The following is a 9,649-nucleotide window of genomic DNA, read 5'->3' as shown; positions in this document are numbered from 1 at the left end:
TTTAGAGATTTCTGCCGGTATGTCGTTAAACTTAACAATGGCCCTCTCGACTAAAGCAACCTTCACAAAACCGAAGCCCAAAGCCTGAACAACTGTTGAGGTTGTTGTTATTGTTGTTGTTGTTTCTAACAACTTAACCTTAAGAGCTTTCTACCAACAGGTTGTTAAAAACTTTAACTATGGCCTTGTCGATTAACGAAATCTTCACAAAACCAAAGCCCAAACCCTGAACAGCTCTTGTTGTTGTTGTTCTTGTTGTTGTTGTTGCTAACAACTTGACCTTAAAGGCTTTCTGCCAATAAGGGTCGTTAAACTGAACTCTGACAATGACCCTCTTCAACAACGAAACCTTCACAAAGCAAAAACTCAAACCGTGAAAAACTGTTGCGGTTGATATAATTGTTGTTGTTGTGTTGAACAACTTGACCTTAGGGTCTTCTACCAATAGGTCGTTGTAAAGTCAACACTAACAAGGGCTCTCTCCAAAAAAAAACAAACGAAACCTTCATCGAACCAAGACACTAAGCCCTGAACGTATTGGCTTTAAAAAAAATAATTGGCGCACAAGCCAAAATAGTCGTCAAACTCAAATTTGCCAATGTTCAAGCAGATGGGTTTTTTTTTCTTCCTGTCTATCGCTTCACGGATTAGTCAAACAAAAATGCAAACCATTCTATATAAAATTGAATCAAGCGAGAATGTTTTGGTGAGGTACAGATTCTCGATAATGGTTAACCTTTTTTCTTTTTTTTTCTTTTCTTTTCTTTTCTCCTCTTTCTTTTTTTTTTTTTTTATGTGTTAATTGGTATGACTTCTTCTCTGAAGACCTTGTACTGTCCTGCTCTCCCTTGAGTTTCTTATCACTACTTCATTCTTTCGAAGGTATTTTGATAACCCTCACTATCGACCGAAGAAATTCTCCTTAACTGAAAAAGACTTCCTTTTTCTTTTTTTTTCTTTCTTTTTTTTAAATTCAAATTTTGATTTTTGTTCTTGACTTCACTGCGAGTTAATGGAAGTTTGTTAAGATTTTTTGTTTGATTTCATTTCTAGATTGGTGAGATTATTTTCCCAGCTGGAAAAACGACAACATTTTTATTTCCTTTCCCAAAGTTCTACGATTTTTTTTTCTTAACTATCACAGTTGACTGATATATTTTCCTCGGTTAAAAAACAAAAACAAAAAACAAAACAAAAACGCAACACTTTTTTTTCACTTCCTTTGAACTGGTTTAAGAGTGTTGTGCTATTGTTGTCTTATCTCATTCTATTTTATTCCTTTTTTTTCTTCTTTTTTTTGTGCGATTGACTGATGAAATTTCCTTCAACTGGAAAAAGACTGCATGTTTTGTTTCCTATTAATGAAAATTTTTAAAGATTTTTTTTTTTAAGGTGACAATTCCTTCAGTTGAAAATGAAAAAAAAAAAAAAAAAAAGAAAGTGAAATGAACCACACTTTACTGCTCTGAGCACTTCGTGAAGCGAACACCTCCTTCGTCAATGAAGCGACGGCCGGGTTTTTTCGACTGAGGAGGTGACTGACTACCTGACAGACTGACTGAGTGGTCCCGCGGATGTCAGGCCTAAATACCCCCACTGGCAACTACTGGAGACACAGCCTACATAGGTATTATGTAGCCTACATGTGTGTCTGTGACGGGAGAGAAACCCCAAGTGTTGCTGAACGAGTGAGCCCGGTGCAACAGCCTCAAACTACCCCTCCTGATGGCTTTTTTTGTTTTGTTTTGTTTGTTTTTTTGTTTTTTACCCCGGAGTAAATCTGGGCTAGCCTCAAATGACCCAATAGGTTATCTGTGGCTAGCCAAGATTGTGCCCTCCTCCCCCCCCCCTCCTCTCCCCCACCACCACCACCCCCTCATCCCCGACCTCCTCCCCACCTCCACCCTCCTTAGTTGGATATTACCCACTGATCTGAAATTAAGGCATATTATATTTTTACATCAGTGGAACACCCCACTTCCACCACCCCCACCCCCACCCCCCCCCCCCCCCAGCCCCCCACCCCCAACACACACACAACTCCTTTCTACGAGTTTCATCAAGCTACTGAAAAAGGTAGGGGTGGGATGATGTGTCGGTTTGAGTTAGTCATTCCTGAACACCCCACCCTCCTAACCATTATAACTTAACCGAAGTAAGTGTGTGTGTGTGTGTGTGTGTGTGTGTGTGTGTGTGTGTGTGTGTGTGTGTGTGTGTGGACGGGGTGGGTGGGGTCTACTTTCATGATAGCCTGTATTGAGTCTAACTGGGCCAGATTTACTTCCGGGGGTTATTTCTAACTTGTCTAGAATGACCCCCCTTTTATCCGTTAATGAGGGGTCGGGGTTGGGGCGTAAGTCCGATTAGAGAGGGTCAGTTCTTACTCAGTAGACGACCCATTCAAAATTTAAACTACATACAACCTACCGGGGTAATCTGGACTAGGCAGACTTGACCCTGGGTTAGACGGACGCAATAGCCGAGTGGTTAAAGCGTTGGACTTTCAACCAGAGGGTCCCGGGTTCGAATCTCAGTAACGGCGCCTGCTCAGTGGTGGGTAAAGGGTGGAGATTTTTCCCATCTCCCGTGTCAACATAATTTAAATGTGGAGGCTTGCTCGTACCTGAACCCTCTTCGTGTGTATACACAAGCAAAAGATCTAATACGCACGTTTAAGATCCTGTAATCCATGTCAGCGTTCGGTGGGTTATGGAAACAAGAAAATACCCAGCATGCACACCCCCGAAAACGGAGTATGACTGCCAACATGAGCGGGGCACTGAAAACGGTCATGCACATAAAAGCCCCACTCGTGTACACATAAGTGAACGTGTTCTCCAAAATCATACAAATATATTCATATTTCAAACTGTTCACCAGTTTATCTCCGATTCAAATAGATTTTAGCTTAGAAAGTATTGTGAAGAAAGGGTACAACATGATTCTATTCTGACTTTTGACAGAAATGTTGATTCCATTCATAAGAAATGTCAATCTAGAAATTTTTGTTTACAGAAGCTTAGAAATGTTGGTATAAATTCAAATATTCTTCAAAGTTATTATCGATGTTGTATCGAGTCTGTGCTTACAGTTTCATTTGTGTGCTGGTATGGAAGTTTGGGAGTGAGGAGTAAGCATGTTTTGAACGATGTCATGAGTGTATGCAGTAAAATTGTGGGAGTGAAACAAGCTAGTATGCAAGAGCTGTATGAAAGTCGAGTGGTTAAAAAAAGCAGGCAGATAGCAACTGACGACACCCATATTTTAGCAAAGTATTATGAGCTATTGCCATCAGGACGACGCTACAGAACTTTTAAGTTGAAATCCAGAGCTCTGAAGACTTTTATTCCACGTTCAATCCACCTTTTAAATTCTTGAGAACTGTGTGTGTGTGTGTGTGTGCGCGCGCGCGCACTCTCATGTGAGACGTGTGAAAGTCCGTGCATGATAGGCTGTACCTTGTTCTAGTTGTGGGGTGTGTGTGTGTGTGTGTGTGTGTGTGTGTGTGTGTGTGTGTGTGTGTGTGTGTGTTTACTGAGCTTAAAACGTGACAATTGGTTATAATGAATGTGCAATATGTAGGAAGAATAATGTGCAATATGCAGGATGAATGTACAATGAATATGTCTAATGCTAACGTCCATATTCTAAATATATTTCTGTTTAATAATTACGGTGTAATAAGTAATTGCAATGTTTTTAAAAGCGAATATGTGAAATGCTTTTATTTGAGAACATATGTTTATTACTCTTGTTTAATCAAGTTATCCGCGTGTGTGGGGTGGGGGGGGGGGTGCGGTGCGGGTGTGTGCTGATTATCTGGTTGTGGTTTTCCGCAATTCATCTTTATTCTTATCTTATCTGTCTATTATAATCAATGTGCAGTATAGTAGGCTATGTTTATAATTATATTCAAAAAATGTTTCTTAATTCTTTCTGTTTTTACATTAAGAACACTAGTTATTACCTGCAGTGTGTGGATGTATGTATGAAACGATGTATGTGATATTTTTTACATTTGTATCTTCGTAATATTTGTTGAAGTGAAGAACAGAATCCAGCAAAGTATTGGACCCTACGAAGACCTTCTGTCCATAGTGAAAAAAACGCAAACTTAGGTGGTATGGACACATCTCCCGATCATCTGGTCTTGCCAAAACGTTCCTGCAAGGCACCGTACAAGGAGGCAGAAGGAGAGGACGGCAGAAGAAGAGATGGGAAGACAACATCCGGGGGTGGACAGGCTTGACGCTCGGTGACGCCCTGAGGAAATCAGAAAACCGTGAAGAGTGGAGAGGGGTGGTGGCCAGGTCAGCAGCGGTGCCCCAACGGTCTGAACCCAGACTACGGGAGAGGTGAAGGTGAAGGTGAAGGTGAATATGTGTTGGGGCTGTTGTTGGCTTTTACAGTTATGGTCCCCATGTTGTTTACTTGTCTATGTTGTGATAATGCACCTGACCAAATTTCTCCAGTTGGAGATAATAAAGTTATTCTTATCTTATCTTATATGTTGGATTTATTTGACTGACCAAATATTCAAAGTTGATTGGATTGGCCAATGATCTGTTAGAATTTATCCTCTCCCCTCTGCTCCCCCTCCCCCACCACCTTACCCACCGTTCTTCTAAATTTTCTTCTTCTTCTTCTTCGTGTTTTTCTTCTATTAGGCCAATTACTCTGGTGATAATAAATTTAATCTCATGTTAATATTGATATTAGCATTATTTTACTATATTATGTACTGTTTGTTTATTTGTTTTATTTCATTATTTCATTACTTACTGTTTATGAATGTTATTTGATACAAGTCATAATATGGTTCATCAGCCGTCATGATGAAATTGAAGTGCAACGTTGTGAGCACAGTATAAGCTTTAAGCTTGTTGATGCTCTTTTGTCATTCATTGCATTGTGATCATGTGCATTGTTGAATAATTAAAGATTATTTAAACCAACGTGGGAGTTGCAACCCACGAATGCAGAAGAAATAGAAGAAGACCCTGGGTAATCAAAGACCAACGGGGGTACGTATTTCTGGGCTGTTACACCGGTACTGTCTGTCTGACCCACGACGGGAAAAAGAAAAACAAAAAATGGTCCGATCGCTCACAGTCGTGAAGGGAGAGAACTATAGAGGAGTGGGAAAGGGAGGGAAGGTTCGTACACACGCTGTCGTGATGTAGCATTCCCTCGTGGAGAACGAAGCAGGAGCAACTGTAGGTGTGATGGGGTGAGAGACTGTGGGGGTGATTTGGGGCGTGGTTGCTGGAGGGGGAACCGGGGGTGGGGTGGGGTGGGGGGGAGGGTCATGGGTGGTGGAGGGGAGGAGATGGAGAAAAAAAAATGGGGCGATTTCAGTCAAGCGTGAGGGAGTTGTTATATAGGTGATTGTGAGTCTACCGTGAGGTCATCCATCTGTGACAGTGACCGCAAGGTGTCGAGTATCGTTCGAACCCAAAACAGGTTTGGGATGAAGTCCAATTTTAGCATCCTAAATTACTGGAACTATATGCAAGGTACTACTTCGTGTATGTTGCAATACAGGCCGGCATGAAGTACATTATAAACAACAATCATTTGACCTTTGTCATCCACTCCGAGTAGGTAAATTGTGGTGGTGAAAACTGCCTGAAAAAAGCACCGTCATAACCCTGTCCTAACCTGATAACGACCTAACACGCTTTCCGGCCTGTGCAGCCGCCATATTTGCTGTTTATCACGAGACCAGTACGACAGTCACCGTTTTGTGTACGTGTGTGTCTTATAAACAGCATGCGGCGCACAGTATACACGGTATTGTCTACAAATAGCGCGGGGTTGTTTGTCCTTTTTTTTTTCTTCTTCTTTTTTGGTTGTTGTTTAGTGTATTTATGTAAGTTTGTGCCTGCCTATGTGTGCGAATGTGTTAGGGTAGCTGTTAGATACACATGTATGTTAAGATGTATGTATGCAGCGTGTGTGTATGTGTATGTGTGTGTGTGTGTGCGTGTGCATGTGTGTATGTGTGTGTGTGTGTGTGTGTGTAGTGCCACATTTTGGTGTGTGTATGTAACATAGATATAATGTTTTATGTCAACAAAAGCGTTTTTGTAAAGCACTGGCCTAGAGCAGATTTCTGGATAGTGTGCTATATAAGTATCCATTATTATTAGTAGTAGTAGTAGTAGTAGTAGTCTGTTGTTGTTTTTTGGCGGTTGTGTGTATGGTGGGCGGGGAAGGCCCGGAGGTCGCCGGCGCCTTGTCTCGTGGGTATCAGTCCCGGCTGCCTTTATCAGCTAGAACATTAATTTTTGTTTAGTTTTATTTGTTTGTTGTGCTGTCGTTGTGGAAAATAAAAAAACAACCAGTCCTCAGTCCTTCACCTTGTCTGGATGATGGCAGTCCTCAGTCATGAGTTCCCGGGCAGCCGGATCAGCTGGATCATATCAAACTGCTTGCACAACAACACTATCATCATGTACTAGTACACTAACACATGACATCCTTATCTAAGACTGCGGACTGCCCGTCCCGAGAGGATGGTGTTTTTTGGTTTTATATATATATATATATATTTTTTTTTTTTTTTTTTTTTTTTTTTTTTTTTTTTTTTTACTTTTTCCCGTCCAGCGAATCTTGAATCTTCCCGTCGACACAGGATTTGAACTTACTATCTTCTCGGATTTCTAACGCCACCCGCGGCTAAACTCAGTCAGTGAAACATTACCGAAAACATGATTATCCTCATCAACTGAACTCAACATGCACTGAAGAATTTACACAGGTACAAACAGGTACGTACAAGAATCATGAGAACAAAATTGCGGACAAATAGCGGGAAACTTAAAAGGACACAGACAAAGAAAATGCATATGAACAAGGATGGTGACCAGGAAAAATAACTTTCATCTAAAATACGAAACAAAACAGACAGAGACAACAGGTATTACCGATAACTGGGAAAGGTAAAAAACACATGCAATTAAACATACCACCAACAACAAAAATCAAGATTCACCAAAAAAAAATAATCATAAAGAAACCACCCCCGAAAACGGAGTGTGGTTGCCTACGGCGGGGTAAAAACGGTCATACAGGTAGAAAGCCCACTCGTGTACATACGAGTGAGCGCAGGAGTTGCAGCCAACGAACGAAGAAGAAGACTGAGAAAGATAAAGAAACCAACTGAGACCAAAAATGAAAAATAAGAAATAAAAGATCAAAGAACACAGATATAAAACAGACAAAAAAAGACCATAATGTGATCGTCTGCGTGCATGTGTGTGTGTGTGTGTGAACTGAACTGAACTGAACTGAACTGAACTGAACTGAACTCATTTAATTGTCGTAAAACCATCATAGGAATTATGGACACTATAAACTAAACACAACAAGCAAACAAAAAGTAAAAGCAATAAGTTGTGAGCACATGCAGGATATTCCATAAGACATAGTTATGGACTGCGAACTTTAAAGCATTCATATATGTATTTTGCCAGTTCTGGTTGGAAATAATTTTGTGGCAACAGAGAACTCGGCCTTTGGATTATTGTGTTGCCAGTGCCGTCTGGCCAATGATTCGAAGACTGGGAATTGACTGTCACAAGTAGGCGAGACCTCAAGTCAGAGTACACACTACACTTGTCCAGAAAATGCAGTTCATCCTCTATAACTCCACATGATTTACATAGCCGGTCTTTCCTAGTTACGTTGTAGTGACGTCCACGCTCAATTTCAAGTTCATGTGCACTTATTCGCAATCGACATAGTGCTCCTCTGTGTTTAGTATTTTTGCAGCTGATCAGGTAAGGTTGTAATGTATAAGTATTTGCAATTTTGCAATAAAAGGAGAGCCTTGAAATGGTCTCGTTCTTTCTGCTGTTCCAATATTGAACATATTTATCCTGTAATTTATTCAAGACTGAATATTTTAGTCGCTTAATGCTGAGTGTGCCTTGGTTCTCCCACACGTGGGAGAATCCAATTGAAACCAGTATCTTTTTGATAAAATTAAGCCAAGGAACTTTTTCCAATGAATCCATCGATAACATATCATCATATGCTTGCCTCAAATAGCTATCTTCTTTTGATTCTATGATGTGTACCCAAAATGAGATGACCTGACACACTGCGGTCAGAGAAATGGGGTATCTGCCCAGTTCTGCCAGGACTGGTAACTTAATTGATCTTTTATGTACGCCCATTAATCCTACAGAAGTTGACATGTACATTTTCTGATGGGCATTTTGCGGAGAGAAAGGCATCAAATTGGTTGAACAGCATAGAGGGCGTGGAGAAGTTTGTCGCAGTTTGATTGAATGGAAACCACACCTCAGCGCCGTAACTGAGAATTGGGGTGACTAAAATGTCAAACAGTTGCGTCATTACATCAATTTTTACTTCTTTCCCTCGCACACTGCGTTTCTGAGCATGCGCTGCTTTATGTCCTTGTTTGGCTAAGTGGTCTTCAGCAAGGTGAAAATTTCCACTCTTATGAAAAATAACTCCCAAGTATTTATATCTATCCATCGTGTGTGTGTGTGTGTGTGTGTGTGTGTGTGTGTGTGTGTGTGTGTGTGTGAAGTCAAGTCAAGTCAAAATGATCTTTATTGAGGGTAAAAGAATAAACTTATACACTGAGCTTTTTTACGTCCTGCCCTCAGTGTGTGTGTGTGTGTGTGTGTGTGTGTGTGTGTGTGTGTGTGTGTGTTTAAATATCATAAACAATACTACAATGATACCAAAAGAATTAAAGTAATATATATCCATATAAAAAAAGGTATAACTGCTGGACACATTTCCAGCTTCTGCCCCAAAAGGGAGCAAACTACTGCACAAGGAGGCGTTCTCGATAGACTCCCCTGAATGCACTTCAGCCAGGGCTCGATCGGCATTCATGGATTTTCCCTCTCTCCCTAACATACACACGTTCAGTTTGCACACACACACACACACACACACACACACACACACACACACACACACACACTCGGCACGCACGCACACACACACACACACACACACACACACACGTCACACACACACACACACACACACACACACACACGTCACACACACACACAGTGACACATACATTAAACAGGGGATAAATAAAGACATAGTGTGAGTGATCGTCTCTGTGTGTGTGTGTGTGTGTGTGTGTGTGTGTGTGTGTGTGTGTGTGTGCGTGCGTGCATGCGTGCATGTGCGTGTGTGTCAGTGTTTGTGTGTGTGTGTCAGTGTGTGTGTGTCACGGTGTGTGTGTTTGTGTGTGTGTGTGTGTGTGTGTGTGTGTGTGTGTGTGTATGCGTGCGTGATTCCATGTGATCATTAGCATGTACATTACTACACTGATATCAAAAGAATTATAAAAGTAGCCATACAAAAGTGTCAGTCGTGATGTCTGCGATACAGATTTTCCACCTTCCCCTAAAAGGGAGCAAACTACTGAACAAGAACGCTTTTTTTTTCTCGATAGCCTCCCCTTCAGATGGAACTCGATCTCTCCCTTGCAGATAGACAGACACTGAGACACTCCTCAGTCCTTGTTCTCCTCAAGTTGTCACCGGCTGGCGGCATCTCTGGGCAGGGCGGCACAACGCTTGAACCCACACAGGTGCTAACAGGAAAAAGAATCGCACGAACAAGATTGTGGACGTGACAAATACCG

The sequence above is a fragment of the Babylonia areolata genome, chromosome 20, assembly GCF_041734735.1.
Source record: "Babylonia areolata isolate BAREFJ2019XMU chromosome 20, ASM4173473v1, whole genome shotgun sequence".
NCBI lineage: Eukaryota > Metazoa > Mollusca > Gastropoda > Neogastropoda > Buccinidae > Babylonia > Babylonia areolata.
This window is presented reverse-complemented; position numbering follows the sequence as displayed.